The sequence below is a fragment of the Pezoporus flaviventris genome, unplaced genomic scaffold, assembly GCF_033815535.1.
Source record: "Pezoporus flaviventris isolate CSIRO_AGI_PZ_B2104156 unplaced genomic scaffold, CSIRO_AGI_Pfla_v1 ptg000031l, whole genome shotgun sequence".
Classification (NCBI taxonomy): Eukaryota; Metazoa; Chordata; class Aves; order Psittaciformes; family Psittacidae; genus Pezoporus; species Pezoporus flaviventris.
In genome coordinates, this window is record NW_026892579.1 from 27,888,487 (window position 1) to 27,914,292 (window position 25,806).

Here is a 25,806-nt window from a genome sequence, read left to right on the forward strand (position 1 = left end):
GGGAGTCAGAAATCAAAATTTGGAATTCCACAGAGTGGTTAGATTTGGAAGGGACCTTAAATATCATCCAGTTCCAACCCACTGCCATGGGCAGGGGCACCTTCCACGAGACCAGCTTGCTCAGAACTCTAACACTCCACCCAACCCAGCTTTGAACACTCTTGTAAGGATGAGGTAGCCACAACTTCTCTGTTCCAGTGTCTCACAACCTTCATAGAAAGGAATGTCTTCCTAATATCCAACGTTAATCTACCCTCTTTTGTTTTAAAACCATTTCCCCTTGTCCTGTCACTACATGGCCTTGTAAAAAGCCCTTCTCCAGATTTCTTGTAGACCCATCTACTATGTTAATAATTTCAGGTTCCTAGCAAAGTAGAAATCCTTCACATTTTCATTAATTATATATGAGCTCTTGGTCAAATGAAACTAAGATCAATTAAGCTTGCCTATTAAATTAGGTCACTTAATTTTCATTTCATAAATATTTTACTTTTATTTTTTCACTGTATTTTCTGTGTTATCATCTGACATAATAACCATAAGAATATAAACTTCAAAAAAATGTAACAGAATTATATTCAGATAACATTTTTGCTAACAATTTTAAAATCTACCATGAGAAACTAGTTCATAGCATTGTGTAATATCTGACAGTAAAGTATACTGACTTTCTCCTTCCCATAGATTTTGGGAATAAACCTCTTGGCTTTGATATCAGTGATAGCAGATTTTGAGTGTCAGGTATATAGAAGCCATCCTGAGAACTGTATGACAGTCAGCTTCTGTCATTTGGAGTTTCAAAGCCAGTGGGATCTATGGGTAGCATCTACTCCTGGAACTGACAGAAGACAAATAATGTCTTCCATCTTTGAAAGACAGTACTCTAAGGAACTTTCTACAGGCATAGTTCACTTCCATATGATTAAAAATAAAACGGGGGGGGGGGGGGGGTGTCGGGAAGTAAGTGGAATAGAACAAGTATTTCTGGCTTAGGGAAGCTATTGTTTTCCCAGTAATTCAGAAGACTTCTCTGTTTTTGTTAAATAATATCAGCATTCTATGTTAAGGCTGTGAATATGTTGGTTTATTTTGTAGATTTTTGAACTGACCAATCTATATATCATTCACACTAACATTCATCAGCATAGCCAAGGGTAGCGTTTCAGTATCTTAAAATGTCATTTTTGCTGTGGGCTCTGAGGAGCCTAAAAATATCTGATTTATTTTTCTTTGAAGTAAACCAAATAAAAGTTATGAAGAATTCCATGCAGCTGGCATTTTACATTTATATTTTAGAGCAGTTAGTGCAATTACTGAATTTACTTTTGCTTTACTTTTAAAGCCGTATGTTGAATGTGGCCAAAATAAATCATAATAATCAACATCTGTGGTTTAAAATAACAAAGGTTTCTCATTATTTTTTTTTTTAAAATATTATTTGGTATACTATGAGGTGCATCGCAAATGCACAGATTCCTCTTCAGAGATACTGTTACATGCCATGGACTTAAATAATCCTTGGGGATGATTTAGCAGTTTTCTGGAAGTGTAAACGCTGCCATTTCAATTGTTTTTTTCAGCTTAGTGGAGGAAATAAAGAGGTTCCTGTGTGATTCCCTCCAGTGAGTAACTGCTCACCAGCAGTGATAAGTTCAGATAGTAGTCACTGGAATCTGGACCAAAGAGACAATAGGAAGGATGCACTGGATTACAGTGCAAGGTCTCTAGTCCTGTAGCTGATAAACATAATTCAGACTAAGGCATCTGCATGTAAATTCTATTGTGCAATGAATCCAAAGTATGACAGGGTCGTGGTTTAAGTGCAGTCAGTAACCCACGCAGCCCGCTCACTCACTCCCCCTCTTCTTCTTCCCCCGCCTCTGCTCCCGGAAGGACAGGGAGGAGAATCAAAAGAATGTAACTCCCACAAGTCAAGATAAGAACAGTCCAGTAACTAAGGTATAACACAAACCACTACTGCTACCTCCAATAATAATAATGATAAGGGAAATAACAAGGGAAGATAATACAGTACCACCCACTGATACCCAGCCCGACCAAGCAGTGAACTGGCCCTTCCAGGTAACTCTCAGTTACATCCTGGGCATGACGTGCTGAAGTATGGAATACCTCTTTGGCTAGTTTGGGTCAGGTGCCCTGTCTCTGCTTCCTCCCGGCTTCCCCTCCTCTTTGGCAGAGCATGATATTCAGAAAGTCCTTGGTCAGACTAAACATTTGAGCAGTAACTAAAAACATCAATGTTATCAGCACTGTTCCCAGGCTGAAAGTCAAAAACACAGCACTACACCAACTACTAAGGAGAAAAAAAATGACTGCTACTGCTGAACCCAGGACAGACAGCTATCACCCATGTAAGACTGAAGGGAAAAAAGAAAAACATTAAGGGTGGATGATGTATGATTTTCCTTGCAAATAACCATAGCATTTCTGAGTAACTCTGTGCAAACTTGACCTGTATTTAGCTTTAAATGATGTGAATTCTCAGACTTCATCCATCTAAGAAAAGATAATAAGTAAAAGAATTCTAAGAAACTCTTTTCTTTTGATTGGGATCTCTGCTTGCATAGACATTACAGTAAGATAGAGGAACTGTTGGCTAAATATAAGTCTCAGCTCTATTCTCAATTCAGTCATACCTGTAAAGATGTAATGGGGCAGTGTGCTTTTGAAGTAAAAGAAGAAAACAAATATTCTGAAGTGCTGTAATATCTGTTTGCAAGTGAAGGAAGTTGTAGGATGGGGAGGGTGAAAAGGAGAGAAATATGTGAGGTGGAAGGTAGGGGACATTGTAGGGTCAGGACACGATAAACAGAAGTGGGTGCACAGTGAGGTAAACAATAAGTGATGAATGATAAGAATCAAGCAGGAAACTTGATCAAGAATATGGGAGCATTCAGGGTGACATATTTAGGGGCAAGACCTGAAATGTTACAGCAAGTAATTGATCCCAAAGAAAACTAGAGTGCCTGTACTCTTTCCAGATTCTTTTCAGTTTTTGCCAATGTATTAATCCTAAAAATACCCATATTTACCCTGATGGAAAAAAGAGGCAATAACTTCTTATGAGTAAAGCAGTATTGCTCCTACTGTGTGTCATGCATGCTCGCTATTTTACCCTTTCAATACCTCTATTTTTAACAGGCTTTTATGTTTGTGAGCAAGAGTGGATTATGCACCTTAAGACCTTTGACCAGGAAGGTTGTCTTGTTTCAGGTAGCTAATAAATCTTTGTGTGCAGTTATGGGATACATAAAATGACTTCATAAGCCAATCCTATTTTTTCCTTTAATGGCACATGGGTCACGTTTTCATAAAGACTGAACAGATTACTCAATACTCTTGAGATAACTGTGCCTGATTATGCCACAGTAAACTGCCCTGTGGCTTCACTTGGCCTGGCCAGCAATCTGTCATACGTAGTAATTATTTTATTTTTTCTTATTATTGAAAAGAAAGATGCAACACAGTTTCCCTGTTAGTAAATACACATTGCGGAGCTGGAGCAAATTTTCTCAAATACTCATCTTTGTTCTGCTTCAGAAGCTAAAGATACCTTAAATATCTTTATATACCTTGCCAGTATCTGTTAACTAAACAGTTGATTATGAGCACCTGTTACTATAAGAGGACAAATAAGATAGCTGAAGAGGTGTTGGAGTTATGCCTTTTTTGCATACCTGAATAGGTCAAGAATATATCAGAGGAAAAATGCTCTACCCTTCTTATTGGCTGGAAATAGCTGCTACCCAACTAAAGGTTTTAATGTACATCTCTTGAGCACTTTTTTTTCTGCTGGGGGGAGAGGGGGAGAAGTGGTTTAGCGTCTCTTGGCATAATTTACTGCAGAAACTCTTTTTTTTTTTCTTCCAAGCTGTCCAGGTGCAATGCTGGTAATACTTATTTAGATTATGATTTGCATTGTAGCAAACTGTTTTATATTCCAAATACCTAATAAACTGCATTGTAAAGTATCAAAAAACATCATATGGCAGTTCAGTCATTGTGTGTATCACGAGCAGTTTTTGTACTCTTAACTCTAAAAAAGTAATTTGAGAATAATTTTGTTTAGAAGTATTCATAATTTATTCAGTATCACAGTAAATGAATCAGGAAAGTTTGGAGGGGATAAATCATGCTGAACATACTCAATTTAGAAACATGAGTTAAAAGTCTGCCCTGTTTTCCATGATGGAAGTAGAATTGAAAGAATCAGAATATTTTTCCTTACACAGAAGAGCAGTTCTCTTCCAACTTAGTATTTCAACCATGGGTAGTAGCATGATCTTAAATGCTTGAGTATCCTTATGTACTTTGTGGACCAAGTATTCTCAGTTTCTCCTGATTTCTTAGTCTTTAGTTTGAATGATGTTTTTATCCTAATTTGGGGAATACACCGATTATTGGAAAACATCCTAGTATATAACATTTCCCCTTAATTGTTGGAGACTACTAGATGTTCCTAAAAGAACAGCAATATTCGAGTCACAGTTTTATTCAGTCTTCTTAATGATCTCTTAGAACTATTAAGCAAAAGGGAGTGGTAAACGTGTGAAGTGCAATAGCACATTTGACAATGTATTTAATTTATACCAAAAATACTTATTTCAATGAAATAACTGGGATTTCTTAAAGGAAAACTTAGTGACTAAATTATCTTTGGTGGATTTGGTTTAAAGATCACATCTGAAAAATTGCAGGACATGGAAAAGCAGAACAAATTTTCTGATTTCCTTTTGTCTTTTTTTTTGTGTACAGATACCATCATTTACATCCCTGCTTTTCTCTTCTCTCTTTAGAAATCATTTCCTTGGTAACATTAATTTTTTATGCATGCAGCTACTTAAACTTTACATAAGGGTGGGGATACTGGAGAAAAGTCTAAATATCATTATACTTCAAACTAGGATTATGAAGTATAAAGTAGTTCTACCTCCAATACTGTGCATATACTACATCTTTTTCTGAAAAGGATGGAATTTTGCTTAACACTTTTTTATTACTTTGGCTATATTTATCTTTGTAAATATTGGCAAAAATAATATTCTTTTGTTGGTGAGAAGAATTTAATTGCTTTTATGCTTTAATATAACAGCACTCTAAGGAAAGTGGAATTTGAAACAAGAGGGAGCTAAAATTACTGGTGGTGGGGAAGGAAATCTAGATTTTTTTTTCTGAGTATATGTCAAATCTTAAAGTCTACCCACATGTAGAGACAGCTACAGTCATTTCTGAAAATACAGTGTTAGGACTTGAGGCTTTCCCTTCCTTTCCCTTGCCTTCCTTTGCCTTGCCTGAGAAAGAAGTGTTCTTTTGCTACAAGACTTTTCATCTCTGATTCTTTTAAAGTTCTCTTTCTCTGTTAATGAGAACAAATTTTCAGTAAACCCTGGAGGAGGAAATCTATTTCCAGTTCTACTGAGCTTTGTAGTGAAGGTGAAGTGCAGACTAAACTGCATGATCTATCCATAAGTGGTCTGAGGATTAGTATCATGTGGGGAGAAGGAAGAACTCTCACTAGCATGTCTTCAATGAAAACACGGGCCAGAGAGTCAGGGTCCTCACTAAACCCAGCTGTGGCAAGGAAAGTCATGGATTCTCTCATGAAGGGAAGCACTGCATGTGGAATGCTTGATATTTCTGCCATGGACTTTGATCAAAAAATGTATTGTGAATTTGGCAGGTGAGACTGGCTAAGGATGTAGGGAAATAATTTTTGCCATGAATATGTTAGTTTTCTTACAGGCTACTCCAGAGGTTTCAAACTGTCTAGGAAGTGTGTAAAGAACATAGACTCCTAACAGAGAGCTCTGAGTTCTCTGGGCAAAAAGGAGTTCACAGGTAGTTTAGATATTCTTAGAAATCGCAAGATGCCAAGAGTGGACTGTGGCTAAATAGAAGTCCTATTAGTTTATCAGTTTGACTGTTTTTTGACTTGAGTTACTTAGGAGAGATGTATGCAGTCTTGATTGATAAACTTGCTGTACTAGGTGCATTTTGATCTTACAAATACAAAGAAACACTAAAAATTGTAAGTTCAAAAAGTAAGTTGTTCTTGAAGGCAAATTACTGCAGTGCAGAAATGGACATCTGGGTGAATTAACATATCCAGTTCATTTAATACAGACTTCTCAAGGTTATCCAGGTGAACTGGCATGTTGGTGTGTTAGAAAAGCTAAGAACAGTTTAAAATTTGTGTACTACCATATTTAAATGAATATACAAGCCTAATCATTGATGACTTAATAATCACTTATTTTTTAACTACTTTTACAAAAAGACACATTTTCTAATATAAATAAAAATTGAATATTTACACTGAACTAAAAAAAACAGGATTATAATAAACATTTCTGAATTAATGTCAATAACTGCTAGCTTGAAACTATTCCATCAGCACTAATAATAGAGTCTGTAAAGGCACAGAAAGCATTGAAAAGTATATACATACTGTGATCTGCTGTTTCCCAACTATAAATAATATTGCAGTCAAGTCTCTTTTAAAAATTATGTTTATTTGTAACTAGCTAACTTCACTCAAATAATTATTGACCTAGAGTTGAAGGTAAATGGTACACTTGTGTGCACAAGTGTGGCTTTTATTTAATAGATGATTGAACATTTTTCTGAAGCCACAGAAATAGGGACTTATTCGAATTGATGTGATTATTTACAATATACTTTTAAACTTGCCAGTTCCCATCTGGTAAAGAAATAATATTCAGAGAGTGAGTTTTCTTTCCGGGCAGTCTTTCTTCTAATAAGCATAAAAAATTTATTAAGTTTTATTTTTAGTCCCTGGTTTTGTTTTTTTCAAGCCTGTTTGCTCTGGACCATACCCATGACACCAGATATAAACAATGATCTTATAGTGCTGAGAAGAGATATGACTTCCAGTTCATTAGCAGAACTCTCATCAGAAAGGAAAGGGATCTCTTGTACTCCTTAGTGTTATAAGACTGATTAAAAGTATATACACTTATATACATATATATACATACACACACGTGTTTTATGTATCTGTGCATTTCATAGGAAAGCAAAATTTCCGTATAATCCTACAAGCAATTGCTAAGGGTGTAATGCTCCCGGTCATGAAATTGATTTTACTGTGGTGTGACTTGCAGATTCTAGTCCACAGAAAGCTGTATGTTTTATTATGCCGATTTTAAAATCTTTGTGGGCTGTATGAGTTTATCTGCTTAAAATGTAGGGCACTTGTTATGTGTATTCTATGTGTATCAGTCTTTTGTTTTTTGTTTGTTTTTTTTTCTTTTTTTTTTTTTTTTAATTAGGGGAAAAAACAAAACAAAACAAACAAACAACCCCACCCCCAAACCCCAACAGTTGAAGCTTCAATGAAATACAGTTAGATGAGGATATTTTCTGTGAGTTTTACTGAAGTACCTTTTCTGCAATTTAAAATATTTACTAAATTATTGCTATAGTAACTGCTGAATGTATCATGCCCTGTTTGCAGGATAAGTAAGTGTAGGTCATACAAATGATGCAGGTGTGCTGGGGCTTAAATTGAAAAAGCTGTTAAAACACCTATCTCACTGAACTTCAGGGTTTTAATTTTTTTCTGTGTATTGTTGAGCTATTAAAGCTTAATCTACTACATTTGTGATGGAGGGCTAATCATTGCTCTTTACTAATTTCAAATGAAAGCATTTCAATACCAACACTTACAGTAAAATAACTTAGTAATATTAATAAAACTTTAACTCAATGAGACTGTGAAGTATCCACTCATAATCAAGAGAATCATTATAAAATCTCTGACTACTTTATTTCCAAATCTTTGCTTTAGGTAATGCCCTACTTTAAGAATGGCTTCAGTTTTGTAACAGTATGGGCTGCTGCCATATGCAGCTTTCACTTACTAAACATTTAAAATACCTTTATTAAGAAATCATGACATAGACTTGATTAGCTTATTCCTGGTAACCGTTTCGTTCAGACACATTAAAAAAAAAAAAATGGTAAGAGTGGCAAGAAAAACAATAACGATTCTTCAAGTACTGAAGTAATTGCCTAATGCATAGTGTAATCTCTTGAAATGTAATTTGCTGGGGATAATACAGCATTGGCCTATAAAATATAAGCAAATGGCTTATACAGGTACATTGCATCCATGGAAGTGAAGCAAACAAATGACTCATCCTTCTAAGCAGTGGGAGGTAATTTTGTTTATTTTGTGGCTCACAATGCTTTTGTTTCCCAAGAGGTGACAGAAAATGAGGTGAGATGCACTTTCATAATTAAAAGTCCCACCAGGCTCAAAGGAACAAAAAAATCAGTAATTCAAGGAAAAATATTCTAATGCATGCTACTGTTCAGTTCTTGATTCTTTTACATTCAAATGCACAACTGTATAGTTCAAAGTTAAAAAGACATAATTAAATAGCTAACTGAACTTTGAAATAATATTTTCCATTTAGGAAAAAGTATTAACTTTATCTTTACAATCATTGTAGCACAACTGTTATGTAAATGCTGGGTTTAAGTTCATAATTTTCATTATATTGTCCTTCTGCTCTGACTGTAAATGGCATTATTTTCTGCTAGTATAACAGCAGACAGGCTGCGTACCGTTCTGCTCATCAACACAGAAAATCGATGCATGGGTACAGCCATTCCCACTATATTAGTTTTTGAGTAAAGCCTGTAAAGGGTGTGAAAATGGCAGATTGTTAAACAATTCATAAGAACTCAAATATTTTTTCCTCCTTCAGACCCTAGTCATAATTTCCTAGACTGAAATTAAAATTTTGAAATGGGATGGGGAAAAATCAAGGAGTTTTATTTGAGTCACTTTTCAGAATAAACTGACTGACTAGAGTGGAGCTTTTCCTGTTCATTTTGCTTTCTCTTTCTTGATTTTTTTTCATGAAAGTAGCTTAATGGACTTTAGGTCAGCAGGTAAAGCACTTGTCTAAATTTGAAAATAAAAGGAAAGGTAAACAAACAAGAAATAAGATTAATGTAAGTACCACTGTAGATTTCTGAGGAAAGGCATGAAGGGCAATGTATGAAAGAGAAGAGACATTGCCACTGGAAATGTGATTATATACTGATTATGAAACTGAATTATAAAAAATAGGCTACATAACCCAAATATAATTAATTCTGTTTTCTCTTTGAGTTTATTAAAAAAAAAGGAAGAAGATCCTGATGAGAAGCATCAGTAACATTTTTTGTCCGTAGTTAAGATACCAGCCCTCACTGCTGAATTTCTTTCTCTTACTTCATGTTTTAATTTAACAGAAAAAGAGCTAACAGTAGCAGTGTATAGATTGTCTTAACTGCTGAAGCCCCTAACAATGACCTAGGTACAAATGCATGGTTTAAAATATCATCTTAGAAATGTATTAGAAAGTTACATTTAATAAAAGACAAGGGCTCTTGCCTTAGTTCCTGAATTTGTGGTGAATTCAAAAATGTTCGGAAATAAGTGTGTACAATATCAAACTTGGAAAGTGCAAAGCTAGCTAAGGCTTCTGCGAAGGTAGTAACAGTTCCTTAAGAGATAAAGCTATAATCAGGATAGCTTTCTATTTTGTAAACTTTCAGTTTTCTAATAGAGAAAAAAAATCATGTGTTTTAAGAAACAGTAAGCATAAAGTATATTTATTGAATATTCTAAGCAAGGCAGTTAAATATGAAATTAAAATATAACACATATACACCTTCCAAGTATTTGCAGAGCAAGGGAGTTAATGAGAGACTGCTTTTCACTGCCAGGATCAGTAACTTATTCGTCATGTTACGTATAACTTTCTTCTCAATGTGATCAAAGCCCAGCCTCTAAATTAGCTAAAGTCTGCCTGGCGTTCATGGTGTTGATTTAATTTCCTGTCACGTTATATTTAGCAGATATCAAGTATCACACACTGTTGAGATATAAATTTGCACCTAAAAGGAATACAAGCATTTAGCATTTCCTATTCAGTACAACATGGTGAAATGTACCAGGGAAAGAAGGAGAAAAGAACCTTATCATCTATGTCTCACCTGGCCCTGTTTTTTAACTCATTCACATTTGTATTTAAAATACTTTGATAATTTGTGGAAGCTGTCCTGGAGGAAAGGGTGGAAACCAGTAGTCTGTACTTCTGTCTGCTCTAATAGCAGGACTAGAAAGTTGGGTGCTGTCCCCTTTAAGCACTTAGTGCTGTTTTCTACAACTCTAAAGCAGCAATGAAAGAGATTGTATATTATGGCAGAATACTTAGAAAGAGTCTTGTCGTGGTTTAAACCCAGTCAGACAGCTTGTTCACTCACTTCCCCCCCCTTCTTGCTCTCCCCCTACTCCTGGAGGGATGGAGAGGAGAATCGAAAGGAATGCAACTCCCACAGGTTGAGATAAGAACAGTTTAGTAACTAAGGTATAACACAAATCACTACTGCTACCACCAATGATAACAATGATAAAGAAAATAACAAGGGAAGAGAATACAACACCTCACCACCAGCTGACCGATAACTCACCCCCCAGCCCGACCAAGCACCGACCCATACCTCCTCCAACCCTGCAGACTCCGAGCCCTTCTGGCTAACTCCCCGTTACATCCTGGGCATGACGTGCTGTGGTATGGAATACCTCTTTGGTCAGTTTGGGTCAGGTGTCCTGTCTCTGCTTCCTCCTGGCTTCCCCTCCTCCCTGGCAGAGCATGAGGCTCACAAAGTCCTTGGCCAAACCAAAACATCGCTATCAGCTCTGTTCCCAGGCCGAAAGTCAAAACACTGCACTGCACCAGCTACCAAGAAGGGGAAACATGACTGCTACTTGCTGAACCCAGGGCAAGTCTCCAAAAAGCACCATAGGAAACTGGTATTGTTAAGTATTGTTCAAGGAGAATTAAAGATGATAAATTCTGAAGCTCTGGCAGGCTAAACATAAAAACATAAGGCAGGTCAAAAAGGCTTTGAAGAACCACTAGCAGAATGTGTCAATCTAATTACATGTTTTTCTTCTGTATTGCAAGGGCAGGATGTCAGCAAGTGAGTCCATAAGGCTGATGGATAAAGGTAAAAAAGGAGTAGTGGAACAGCGAGGGCCATTACCTCAAAACTGAAATCAGTCCTTATATCTTTATGCTCTTTAATTTGTCTTCACTTACAAGAAACCGAGGAAGCATTTAGGCTGAATCCCTTGTTTGAGTGTGAGTCTTCGAAAGACGCTTTTGGAAAAGAAACTGCACCAATGATAGCTGAATAAACTGAGAAAATGAACATTAGAAATTTTCTGTCTTCAGTGCCAAGTCAGTTTTAAAACAGTGACAGAAAGGTTTTAGGAAAGCTCTAGGAAACTACAAGCTGTAAGACTGGTGTCCTGCTGTATCAGGTAATGTAATAAAAGTAATATTTAAGGATAGAATTGGTGAATACACAGGTAAACATGACCTAGTTAAGAACAGTGAACATGTTTGTATTTGTTTTAAATAGAAATTGTACCCTAAAACCTATTGAAAGGAGTGGAAGAGTTAGCTATCATGTGGGTAAGGGATTGGTGAAAGTTTTCTGAATTTCCAAAAGGCTGCTGCTGAGTCCTGTCAAACAGATTTTTGAGGAAAGTGAGAAGCTAAAGGGTAGGAAACAGTAAAACAGTAAATGTTTATTGCAGCTAGAGAGCAGAAGTGAAATTCTACAAGCAGGTAGGTTCCTTAATGCCCTGAAAATGAAATAGTGATTGCAATGATAAACAGCTTACTGAAGAAAGTAAGTTAGTTGAAGAACGACAGAAGAAAGAGCTTTATGACACTGGGGGACTGCATTATGAAATGGCATGGTGAAATCTGGCAAATGTCTGAAATGAACAGTCATAGAAGGAAAATGAGAAAATCCTGACTCAGGTTACAGTGACAGACTAAGGAGCAGTATTTGGGGTTCATGCCTAATATTTTAATAAAAGTGTTGGTTCAGTGCTGAGTAATTACAAAAAAAACCACAAATAAACTATTAGGAATTATTAAGAAAATAAATGGGGGAGTCTATAGCATCAAAGGTACAGCATAAATGTTCGTATTTTGATTACCATCTGTAGTTTAGGTCTTCCTAACTCTTTTCAAAGAGCGTGGCGAACAGAGCGGTCAAACTAAGCGGGTCGAGGCATTTTGTGCAGCAGTTTGCGCAGGAAGGTGAGCGGGATGGTGAGCACTCGTCGTATGATCAGGGCCCGGTCCGGGAGCTCTGCTCTGGCTGCCCCGGCGGTGGCCAGCATAGGCACCCAGACAGAGCCGATGAGAGGGGAGGCTGCAGTGCAGAGCTCGGGGTGTAGAGAGTGCCTGCACTGGTCTGGTGAGGGGAGGGTGCACAATGGGCAGGGCTGCACTCAGTGCTCCCTGATGGAGGTCCTCCTGCAGCAGGTGGCTGAGCTGCAGGATGCTGTTAATAGACTACGAGATGTCAGGGAAGCTGAGAGGAAGCAGGAATGCTTGCTCCTGGCCCAAACTGTGCAGGGGCCTCAGGCGTCCCCAGCAGTTCATGGAGGAAAGAAAGAAGCCATTAACCCAGGAAGCTGGGAATTAGTGACAAAAAAAAACAACAAAAAAAAGAAGGAAAAGGACAACCAAAAGCAAGGGGCTTCCCCTTAAATCCCCTGTCCCCATGCAGAACCACTTTGCTGTCCTGCAGGGGACTAATGAGGAAACACACTCGAGCCAGAAACAGCCGGCTGATGCACTGGTAAAGAAGATCTCTACTGGTGCTGCCAGGAAAAAGCAGCGGGTCATAATAGTAGGGGAATCTGCTTTGAAAGGGACAGAAGCACTTGTCTGTCAGCCTGACCCAGTCTCAAGGGAGGTGTATCACCTACCAGGGGCATGGATCGGGGATGTGGCAGAGAGGCTGCCTGCTCTAGTAAGTCCCACGGACTATTATCCACTTCTGGTGATACATGTAGGTGCTAGGGATATAGATAGTAGTAGCCTGGGGAAAATAAAGAAGGACTACAGAGCCCTGGGGGAGGTGGTTAGGGGCTTTGCAGTTCAGATAATCTTTTCATCAATTCTCCAGGGTATAGGGGAGGACCTAAAAAAAGCTAGGAGAATTAGCGACGTTAATAACTGGTTAAAAGGGTGGTGTCATAGTAGGGGTTTGGGTGTCCTGAACACGGGACTCAAGCTTGTAGGTCAGGTCTAGTGGGTGCTGGTGGAGCTGGTCTGATAAAAGAGCAGTTTTGGCAGGAGGCATGCCAGGGTGGTCAAGGAGGCTTTAAACTAGATGTGTTGGGGGAGGGGTGCATCATTCCATTCCAACACACCCAGTTAGCTGCCAGCACCTATAATAAATGCTCAGAGAAATGTAGAGATATCCCAGCTGCTCCAGCCAATGAGCTGGCTGCATTTGGAACTCAGCTCAGATGCCTCTATACAAATGCCCATAGTATAGGGAACAAACAAGAGGAATTAGAGATGTGTGCACATCTACAGGGGTATGATATAATAGGCATCACAGAAACATGGTGGGATGGTTCCTATGACTGGAGTGTTGGAATGGAAGGTTACAGGCTCTTTAGGAAAGACAGGCCCGGCAGGCGGGGAGGGGGAGTTGCCCTTTATGTTAGGGATAGGCTGGAGAGTATGGAACTCTGTCTGGGTACAGGTGAGCAGTTAATAGGTAGTTTGTGGGTCAGGGTTAAAGGGAGTATAGCTATGGGAGACATTACTGTGGGGATCTGTTACAGACTGCCTGATCAAGGAGAACCTGCGGATGAAGCACTCCATAGACAGATAGGAAAAGCCTCACGCTCACAGGCCCTTGTACTCATGGGTGACTTCAACCACCCTGATATCTGTTGGAAGGACAGTACGGCCTGGCACAAGCAATCCAGGAGGTTCCTCGATTGTGTGGAAGACAACTTCCTTCTGCAAGTAATAGAGGAACCGACAAGGAGACGTGCCATGCTTGACCTCATGCTCACCGAGAGGGAAGGGCTCGTTGGAAATGTGACTCTCCAGGGCAGCCTTGGATGCAGCGATCATGAGATGGCCAAATTCAAAATCCTAAGGACAGTGAGAAGAGCATGCAGCAAGCTCAGTGCCCTGGACTTCAAAAGAGCAGACTTTGGCCTCTTCAGGACCCTACTCAGTAAGGCTCCATGGGGAATAGCCCTAGAGGGCAGGGGGGCCCAAGACTCTTGGTTGATATTCAAGGATCACCTGCTACAAGCTCAGGAGTGTTGCATCCCAACCAGAAGGAACTGCAGCAGGAGGGCCAGGAGACCTGCTTGGATGGATAAGGAGTTGCTGAGGAAAATTCGAAGGAAAAAAGAGGCTTATAAAAAGTAGAAGCAAGGACAGGTGGCCTGGGAAGAGTACAGGGATGTTGTCCGGGAAGCCAGGGACCAGGTTAGGAAAGCTAAGGCTCAGTTAGAATTAAACTTGGCTAGAGATGTGAAAGGTAACTGGAAGGGATTCTATAAGTACGTAGCAAAAAAAAGAGAGACTAGGGATAACATGGACCCCCTCCGGAAGCTATCAGGAAAACCGGCTGCCCTGCATTTGGAGAAGGATGAGGTTGTCAATGACTTCTTTGCCTCGGTCTTCACTGGCAAGGGCTCTGACCAAACCACCCAAGTCTTGGAAGACAGATGCAGGGACTGTGAGAAGACTTTGTGCCCACTGGAGGAGAGGATCTGGTTTGAGACCATCTTAAAAACCTAAATGTGCACAAGTCCATGGGACCTGATGAAATCCATCCACGAGTCCTAAAGGAGCTGGCAGATGAAGCTGCTAAGCCACTGGCCATCATATTTGAAAAATCATGGTAGTCAGATGAAGTTCCTGATGACTGGAAAAAGGGAAATATAGCCCCCATTTTCAAGAAGGGGAACGTGGATGACCCAGGGAATTACAGACCAGTCAGTCTCACCTCTGTGCCTATCAACATCTTGGAGCAGATTCTCCTGGAAGGCATGCTAAGGCACATGAAAAACAACAAGGTGCTTGGTGACAGCCAGCATGGCTTCACTAAAGGGAAGTCCTGCCTGACCAATTTGGTGGCCTTCTATGATGGGGCTACAGAACTGACGGACAGGGGTAGAGCAGTTTATGTCATTGACCTGGACTTGTGTAAAGCATTTGACACTGTCCCACACGACATCCTTGCCTCTAAATTGGAGAGATATCAATTTGATGGATGGACCACTCGGTGGATAAAGAACTGGCTGGATGGCCACACGCAAAGAGTTGTGGTCAATGGCTCAATATACAGCTTCAGACCAGTAATGAGTGGTGTCCCTCAGGAATCGGTGTTGGGACTGTTCTTGTTCAACATCTTCATCACTGACATGGACAGTGGGATTGAGTGCGCCCTCAGCAAGTTTGCTGATGACACCAAGCTGTGTGGTTTGCTTGATATATTGGAGGGAAGGAATGCCATCCAGAGGGACCTTGACACACTTGTGAGGTGGGCTGATGCCAACCTCATGAAGTTTAACTATGCCAAGTGCAAGGTCCTACACCTGGGTCAGAGCAACCCCAGGCACAGCTACAGGTTGGGCAGAGAAGAGATTCAGAGCAGCCCTGTGGAGAAGGACTTGGGGGTGTAGGTTGATGAGAAAATGAACATGCGCCAGCTTCAGTGTGCGCTTGCAGCCCAGAAAGCCAACCATATCCTGGGCTGCATCAAAAGGAGTGTGACCAGCAGGGAGAAGGAGGTGATCCTGCCCCTCTACTCTGCTCTTGTGAGACCTCACCTGGAGTATTGTGTGCAGTTCTGGTGTCCTCAACATAAAAAGGACATGGAACTGTTGGAACAAGTCCAGAGGAGGGCCATGAGGATGATCACTGGCATGGAGCACCTCCCGTATGAAGATAGGCTGAGACAGTTGGGGCTGTTCAGGCTGGAGAAGAGAAGGCTGCGTGGAGACCTCATAGCAGCCTTCCAGTATCTGAAGGAGGCCTATAGGGATGCTGGGGAGGGACTCTTCATTCGGGACTGTAGTGACAGGACAAGGGGTAATGGGTTAAAACTTAAACAGGGGAAGTTTAGATTGGATATAACGAGGAAATTCTTTCCTGTTAGGGTGGTGAGGCACTGGAATAGGTTGCCCAGGGAGGTTGTGAATGTTTCATCCCTGGCAGTGTTCAAGACCAGGTTGGACAAGGCCTTGGGTGATATGGTTTAGTGTGAGGTGTCCCTGCTCATGGCAGGGGGTTTGGAACTTGATGATCTTAAGGTCCTTTCCAACCCTAACTATTCTATGATTCTATGATTGAAACATATATGATAAAATTGGGAAAGATTAGAGGAGAATATTGAAGATTTTAGTGTGCAAGCCATCAAAGCTACATCTGAGCTGAAGATTAATAGATTAGCAAAGACACTTGTATATTTGATCTGTTCTTGCCTTTGTACAGTTATTCATTTTAAGTACATCTGGAGAATGGGGACTTATGAAATCAAACAATACGGCTGTTGTCACATCTCCTATGACAAAATTTGGAGTTCCATCCTCATTTTGACAGAATTCTTGTTTGGTTGTTATAGACCAATTTTAAACAGAAACAAACAAACAAAAAAAACCAAACCGAAAAACAAAAAACAAACCAAACCAGCAGCAAGCTAATTTTGGCTCATCAATCTTAGTGCAATTCAGTTGATGATTTATTTTACCTTGAAATGCCGCCGCACGCTGGTTCTTTTGCAGTAACATTTTTTTAGATATATATATATATAGTTTGAATTCTACTTTAAAGACTTTCAAACTGTTAATCTTCATTTCTAGTACTTATTCACTTCCTTTGAGATCATCACAACTATACCGTAACCAATTGGTTATACTATCCTTCTCCAGCCCATTTTCTTGTGTAGTGCAAAGAAGCCATAAAATCTACTGAATTCTGTTCCTAGGGAGATCTTCTGAAACAAGAATTTTCACAGGCAAGGGCATATGGCTTCTTTGTCTCACTTGTTTATTTCTGCTCTCTTGTAGACCCTGGAGTAGAAGTTTCCAGGATAGAGGTGTAATGTTTTGCTAGAACTTGGAACAAATGTTCCAGGAGATTTGCTCTTAACTGACACAATAATAAACTGAAAAGTGTGTCATGAAACCAGAGACTTACTTTAACTTCATTTTCTAAATATTTGGTCTTGCTAGAGAAACAGAGCTTAACATTTTGGTTTGACAGTTGTGGAAATACAGTTATTATAAAAAAAAAAACCACCAAAAAAACCCCTCAAATTGTCTTTCTCTGCAGAAAATCCTATGGACTAGGTTTGTCTGGTAGAAGATGAATACAGAGTTAACTAAGGCAGGGTCAATGAAACAATTATACCACTTGGCAATTTTCAATGTAAGTTTGGTCAGTCAAACAACCAAATTAAATATCCCAATTAACCTTTTTTTCAAAAAGTAAGGAACAAAACATAATTATCAGTGTCAGGTTGGAAAGTTGCAGTTGCTACACTGGTTTAATGATTTGTTCTGAAATTGTAGTTGAAAGTTGAGGTGAATAAATTTTGTTACATAAATCATTATGAGAATTTTGAACTGCCTCAGGCTGGTTAGAGAACTATAGATGAAAAGGTCTTATTCAGTGAAACATGAATTTGTTCTTCAAAGAGTCAAGATTTCTACCAAAATTAATTTGGAAAATGAGAAGCAAAAATGCCTTTTAAAAGGTGGGAGTTTTATGAAGTTCTTCATTTTAGTATTTAGTGAAAGAGGAGGCTTCATCTGCCATGTGTTTTGCTTTAATCATCACCTAAAATAATGTGCAGTTCCTTAGGCTACAATATTTAAACAGAGATCTGAAGTGTATGCTTACATTCTTAGATAGGAATGTAACCAATACTTGTGTCCACACCTAAAGAGGAGAGAGTCCTGTGTTACCACTCTTCCAAGATTTTCTGTGCATTTTGTAATGGAAATATACTGAATTCCAGTCTGCCCTTTGTATTTATTTCATAATGTGTTTCTGATTGTCACAACACTGTTGTGTCATACCCTTAGTCTTCCTTTGTAAGCCTTTAATGTGCTTTACTCTTTGAAATTTTTAGTGTTTGCTTACTTTGTTACAGAGTTTATTAATTGCATATTTTGGGTTTCAACAGTTTCACATCTTTGATTGGGTGGGTGGGAAGTATCCTTATAATGCAATCATCGCCAGGCAGAAGACATGTATTTCATAGAATCATAGAATAGATAGGGTTGGAAAGGACCTTAAGATCATCTAGTTCCCTGGCATGGGCAGGGACACCTCACAGTAAATCATATCACCCAAGGCTCTGTCTAACCTGGCCTTGACCACCTCCAGGGATGGAGCATTCACAACTTCCTTGGGCAACCTGTTCCAGAGCCTCATCACCCTCACAGTAAAGAACTTCCTCCTTCTATCTAGCCTGAACTTCCCCTGTTTAAGTTTTAACCCATTACACCTTGTTTTATCACTACCATCCTTGATGAAGAGTCCCTCCCTAGCATCCTTATAGGCCCCCTTCAGATACTGGAAGGCTGCTATGAGGTCTCCACGCAGCCTTCTCTTCTCCAGCCTGAACAGCCCAACTTTCTCAGCCTGTCTTCTTATGGGACCAGCCCCCTGATCATCCTCGTGGCCCTCCTCTGGACTTGTTCCAACAGTTCCATGTCCTTTTTACGTTGAGGACACCAGAACTGCACACAATACTCCAGGTGAGGTCTCACAAGAGCAGAGTAGAGGGGCAGGATCACCTCCTTCTCCCTGCTGGTCACGTTCCTTTTGATGCAGCCCAGGATTACGGTTGGCTTTCTGGGCTGCAAGCGCACACTGAAGCTGGCTCATGTTCATTTTCTCATCAACCAGCACCCCCAAGTCCTTCTCCACAGGGCTGCTCTGAATCTCTTCTCTGCCCAACCTGTAGCTGTGCCTGGGATTGCCCTGACCCAGGTTTGTGGTGCAGCAGGAAGGGTGTAGGCCCCTCACCAGCTCAAGATATCGGCTCTATTGGTGGCTATCAACCTCCCAGATGGAGCTTGGATATACTGTGCACCTGCTGCGAAGTTATGTCCTCTGCACTCTCCAGAAAAGGTGTAGCAACCTAGACGGAGCTCCCATGAAAAACATGCACCCATCCAGGCCTCTGGCAGCAGGGAGTGTCAGAGCCTTTCTCTAGTATCGGAAGCCAGAATAGACAGCAGCTGTGTCAGATGTGACCAGGTGGATGATCTGCTCTGCCTGGTGGCAGAGCTAAAAGAGGGAGTAGAAAGGTTAAAAAGCATCAGTGAGTCTGAGAAGATAGAGCGGTGGAATCAAGCTCTTGCGTTACTGAGACAGGAACAGGAAGGGCCAGCAGGAAAAAACAAAACCCAGGGGTACTGAATCCTCCCCCTGCCAAACTGAAGGCAGCATCTCAAGGGAAAGGAGTGAATGGATGCAAGTCCACACTTGGAAAAAAACCCCGTGGTCCACACAAAACCCCCCATGGCCCACTTTACTCTTCCAGGTGCCTCTGTACAACAGGTATGAGGCTCTGGATGTGAAAGGCCAGTCAGTGGATGAGGAGGATAAAGGTCCATCTACACCAGAAGTAGTGATAGGGTCAGAAAGGCTGGCTACAGGCTGTTCAGAAGGGGTAGGCAAGGAAGGACAGGTGGAGGAGGTGGATATCCATCTGAAATGATCAAGTGTGAAGAGTTGTCTCTGAAAATAGCCACAAGCAGATTGAAAGCTTATGGGTAAGAATCGGAGACTGAGGCAACACAGGAACTTTGTGGTTAGTGTCTACTACAGGCTGCCCAATCAGTGGGAGTCTTCTTACTCCAGCTACAGAAGTCATCGTGCTCACAGGATCTTGTCCTGCTGGGGTACTTCAACCACCCTTCATTTCAGCTGAAAAAGTAGCACAGCTGGCTGTAAGCAATCCAAGATATCTTGGAGTGCATTGAAGATAACTTATTAAGCCAGGCAATAGGCCTGTCAAAGGGGATGCAATACTGCATCAGAGGGTCATCCAATGCAAGTGAGCTAATCAGTGGTGTCAAGATTGGAAGCTGCAGTGATCATGCATTTGTGGAGTTCACAGGTCTGAGGAAGGTGGGACAGGCAAAGAATATAGTCAGGACCCTGAACTTTAGGAAAACCAACTTTCAGCTCTTCAAGAATTTAGTCAGTAAGACCCTTGGAAAACTGTCCTCAGGGCTGGCAGATCTTTAAGGAGGCTTTCCTAGAGCACAGGAGGTCACAATTCCCAGGCATAGGAAATCAGGTAAGGAAGGCAAGAGAGCAGCATGACTGAGTCAAGACTTACTGTTCAAAAACTAAAGGGCAAGAAGGAAATGCATGGGGAGGGACAGGTATCCTGGGAAGTTTATAGGGATACTTCCCTTCCTAGAGATGCAATGTCACATTCTCTGAATGCTGTCATTTGTTGGTTACTTAAAGCAGAAAATAGTGCAAGCAGTAGTGTTCTTTCTCCCCTTTCACAATAACAGAATGAATTAGAAAAGAAATACTCAAGCAAATGTAGTTCTCGCTATTCTTTTAATCTGCATGAGGTGATAATCACCACTCTAATAGATCTTAGTATCTTCATGATGTAAGTGGACATCACTAGTGTGTGATAGTTTAATGGCATATGATGTGAAAAGTATTTTCACAAGTGAACTTGCTAGTATGCTTGTGTAAGATGGCTCTGTATATTCCAGTTTCTGAAAACTGAGCCATTCTGCATTTTAGCAATTGGTTTTATTTATTTCTAACAGTATTAGCAAAGAAATGCAAGTTAAAATGTATTTAAGAGAATTTCTCAGAGTTTTCAAATCTACTTCATGTAAGGTATGTAGCAATTCTGTTAATCCAAGTGGTAGATTTTAGTTCGCCATTCTTTCTCTCTCATATTAAAAAAATGTATTTTAAAGCTTAATGTATGGGAGAATAGCCAAGTTATTGCTTGAGCACAGAAAGAGGTGAGGTGAACAGGGCAGTTAGAGGGATTTGCACCTTTGATTCTTTCTGGAAAGTTAGACATGGTTCCATGCAGGCAGTGGACATAACGTCACATACTGCCCTGACTATTCCATGATTCCCTGTTGCACTCAGCTAGCTTACACTTCCTGCAATAGGGAAGAATATACATTGACATTGAGAAATGTGTGCCATAATGATATGGAGCATCTGAAATACTCAATTGCAGTAGCTCATCAAAATTTTTCTAGTTGTGAAGATAAAATTTCTCATGCCCCTGCCCTGTGGCAAAGATCATTATTCAGACTGCAAGTATAGAATATTTATTCAGGATTTAACTTATCAGTTAATGAGGCACCCATTTCAGAGCATAAGTTGGCTAAGCATCTGTGGGATATGAGGCACAAGACAGGCATAAACTGTATTAAAATAGTCTGCTAAGCTCTGCTGATTTTGTAAGTGAAGTAAGAGTATTGCGTGTAGCCAGAGTGGAAAACATAGTTTTAATACCTGTGGTTACAGCTCAAAAGACACAATAATTATGTGTAATAAATAGCAGAACTAGTCAGTCTTCATCATATTTGAATCCTAGGACAAAGTTCTTGCACATTCAGGAATGTTTCAGAAGTAAGATTTCTGGAGATAATCATTCTTTGCAAAGGGAATAAAGTTGTGAGAAGTAAACTCATGACAATATTACAAGTAATTTGAAATTAAGACTTCAAGTTGAAGGAATTTTTCTAAAAATGTTGTGAAATTATAGAGGTAGCTGTGGCTGTGTAAGTGAGGCTGCCTGTGTTTCACAGAGAGGTGGCTAGAGTAATTAATTAGGAGGGAGTTGGAATACAAGGATATGGGGAAGCCAAAACCAGCAGAAACTTAGGTGGAAGTTTGCTGCCAAAAGACTTAATGTGCTGGTGTATCTGATGTAGGAACAGGATAATTAAATTACTGTTAGAGCCTGTAACTGAAAAATATAGGGGACTGCCTGGCTGGGGAGCAGCTTTGTTGAGAAGAATCTGAGAGGATGCCAGCTGAGCATAAGCCACCAATGTGCACAGGTGTGGTGATGGTATGGTTCCCTTGCTCTTGTACTGTCACTCTCATGGCCATGTTCCTGCAAATCCTGATGGTGTCCTTATGAGGGATTCTCATGGGAATGGATCACAGAATCATAGAATAGTTAGAGTGGGAAAGGACCTTAAGATCATCTAGTTCCAACCCCCTTGCCCTCTGTCCATCTCTGCACAGATTCCAAGTACTTCTGCAGTGTTTGCCCCACCCTTAAAACTGTGGCTTCTCAGTGCAGTGGTGGTTTTATGACAGCATAGCTTCAGCTTGCAAAGTACATAGGCACTATTTCAAGAAAATTACTGGAATAATGGTGCAATATTGCTTTCAAAGAAAGACCAGTGACCGCAACTTCTAAATTGCATGCATGAGAAAAAAAATGGTTGATTCATTTTGTTGTTTGTTTTGGGGGGTTGGGTTGGTTTTGTTTTGTTTTGTTTTTTTAATCGGTACCATTGTTCAAAGGCATTTAATAAACTTTATGTTTCAAGATAGCACTTGCAATTGCATTTTTTAAAAAAAAATGAGTGAGTATACTTTCTTGTGGGCTCAGGGCAGCTAATTAAACACAAAGCTGAGTCATTTAGATTAAACACTGAACCTAATATTTGTTTTTCATCTTCCCAAATACCATAACAAATCCTAGGAGAGCAGAATGACACAGGTTGACTTAAAAATTATGGAAATTATTAGGAACTAGTGCATTTGCTGCTAGTTTGCCTTGGTCAGCTGAGATAGATTTAAGGTAAGTCCTCTCTTTTTTCTGTTAGAAAATGGTGAATGCTTCATTAACCTTTCTAATGTCACCCATAGCTTCCTAGCCCTTTCTTATACTATTATTCCATCCTTCCTACTCTATTTAGTAAGAAAGAAGTTGTCCTCTGTTATTTTTCCAGTTTTACACAATTTATAACAAAAGGGCCATACCACTCAGTATTCATAAAATGGGGATATCACCACTACATGAGCCTAATAAGGTCTTTTCTGTTTCCTTGTCTCTATGTTCTTAGTGTCTAACATCACTTCACCTTTATCTACATTGACTTCCAGTCAAAAAAAACAAAATTCCTGCCAAGTACATTAAGAAATTTCCTGACCCTTTTCTTCAGGAAGGAATCTGGCAGATAGTGTCAAACTTCAGCAACAGTATATCAAAAGTACCCGTATATTCTGATTATCCCACCAATTATCTCTTTAAAAAGTTTTGTGAACATATTTTGGTGCCTGATCTTACATGAGCTTTGTGGAATGAACCTTGTGCAAAAACAGACCTTTCACTGTTCAAAGACTAGCTCCAGTAAAGCATTTAATTCCAGTAAAGAAGTACCATTCACTGTATAAATACCTTAGAATAACAACCTATCTAACATGCAAGAAGCACTTGGGGTAAATTTCCTAAGTGAAAAAAGAGAGCCAGGAATTGATGATTAGAGAGAAATTGAAAGAAAATAACACAAATCTGATATACCATTAGAAGAGGGAAAGGAAAGGCAAAATTTGATCCATAGGAATGTTAGTAAAAGAGAGACCAGTCAATCACAGTAAAAAGTAAAGACAGAGCTATAAGCAAGGTACATAACTTTCATGCTTTTTGTGATGCTTGGCTTATAGACAGTTTTATACCCTCTTGTGGCAATAAAATGTGTTTCCTTCTTTGTTTTAGGAGAGGAAGGCACTCTCAGAATGGGGTGGTTATTAATATATGTGTTGGTCATTACTTTTTAGACTTCCTAATGCACACTGTAGCTTTAAATAAACCCACAAACACTTTACTAGAAATCTCTTTAGTAGCTTCTGTTATTTGGAAATTCTGAAAATATAGTGACTGGAAACTTGTACCCACCAAAGCCTTTCTGTTTTAATAATATGATTGTGATAGCTGCTTATATGAGAGATAGCACCATATTCAGAATATAGATTTTGTGATTCCTAGCTCCCACATTGTACTGGTCTCTGAATGGCTGCAGTTTCTCCATTCTATTACAGGTGCAAAATCATTTCAGGGAGCCACAAAAAGCACCTTAATGGCTGTATCAGCCTTTTCATCACCAATTTCTGACTGTGTCAGCCAGATTCTTGGGGTGGAAGATAGGCAATGGAACAAAACTGCATCTACACAAGCTACATGTAAAGATGCCACAGAAACTAGTGCTTCCAGATTTGAATTTGCAGTAAGGGCAAAGAAAGAATGCTACAAAGTAGCAAGAATAAAAATGTTATAAATACAGTTTAGAACCAGAGTGCTTATTTTAATGGAGATGATTAACAAACTGGAATTTCTTCAAATAGGTGGTCCTGATAAAAGCCCCATCAGTAGAGACATATATATCTTGATGCTTCTATCCTCATAAGGGCCTTAGAGTTTTCTTGTGTTTTATTATATCATTTGAACTATATTAAGTAGGGAGTAAGCAAATAGTTCTTAAGTATCTAATCTCTGTGGATTGCATTGAAGAGTTTTAAAATCAGCACCTTTTCTGTCAGTTACTACAAATTCTATTTTAATTTTTGTTGCCAAGAACTATCTTTCTCTACAGATTAAACCACTGATGTTTTAATCTATTAAAAATACCAGAGTTAAGGGTAACAGTGCTGAATGTAAAGGTGAGTCAAAATGGTTTTCCAGTGATCAGTTTCAGACCACTCTTCACAATTTAGACAATATGAGACAGGAGATGAACTTTGCACTGGTCCTCCTCAATGGCAACTAATTCTTCATCTAGTTGACTTGGGGCATTCATGAAGCATTTACCTGCAAAGAAATTTGGGGCTCTTCAGTAGGAACAAAAAAGTAAGCATTAAGGACTACCAGGTCAAATAGTTCATTAAATTCTCTGAGAGAACCTAGAAGGTTAATAAGCAACAAAATCAGTTCTAAAGAATACTTCTATACAACCCTGAGAAGCTTGTCAAGCCAACCATATCCTGGGCTGCATCAAGAGGAGTGTGACCAGCAGGGAGAAGGAGGTGATCCTGCCCCTCTACTCTGCTCTTGGGAGACCTCACTTGGAGTACTGTGTGCAGTTCTGGTGTCCTCAACATAAAAAGGACATGGAACTGTTGGAACAAGTCCAGAGAAGGGCCACGAGGATGATCAGTGGACTGGGGCACCTCCCTTATGAAGATAGGCTGAGACAGCTGGGGGCTGTTCAGGCTGGAGAAGAGAAGGCTGCGTGGAGACCTCATGGCAGCCTTCCAGTATCTGAATGAGGCCTACAAGGATGCTGGGGAGGGACTTTTCACTACGAACTGTAGTGATAGGACAAGGTGTGATGGGTTAAAACTTAAACAGGGGAAGTTTAGAATGAATATAAGGAGGAAATTCTTTACTGTGAGGGTGGTGAGGCACTGGAATGGGTTGCCCAAGGAAGTTGAGAATGCTCCTTCCCTGGCAGTGTTCAAGGCCAGGTTGGATGAGGACTTGGGTGATATGGTTTAGTGTGAGGTGTCCCTGGCCATGGCAGGGGGGTTGGAACTAGATGATCTTAAGATCCTTTCCAACCCTAAATATTCTATGATTCTGTGATTCTATATAAAATGTGTTTCTTGATGCATATCAAAACCTAACCATAGACGTAAAGTCTTGAATCCCCTTCAGTCAGCAGCAGCTATCTGTACTTGGAACAGGACCAGAGGACCAGGGGAAATCCTTTATAGACTAACTGTATGAGCTCCAGAGGTCTGTATCTGTATGTATTTGCCAAGAAACTCCAGCAAAATGACTCCAGCCTGATGGAATAGAAAATTTTGCTGGTTTAGATGCTTCTGTACTGTTCTGGCAAATGAGATAAATACTCAATTCTCTGTAAAACAGAGTAGCTGCCTC

General features: G+C 39.8%; 1 protein-coding gene across 1 annotated transcript in view; it reads left to right on the top strand.

The window, feature by feature from the left end:
- Positions 1–25,806, top strand: part of EYS (eyes shut homolog) — an 828,128-nt gene that overhangs the window by 479,875 nt on the left and 322,447 nt on the right. The gene's annotated exons all lie outside the window — the stretch shown is intronic.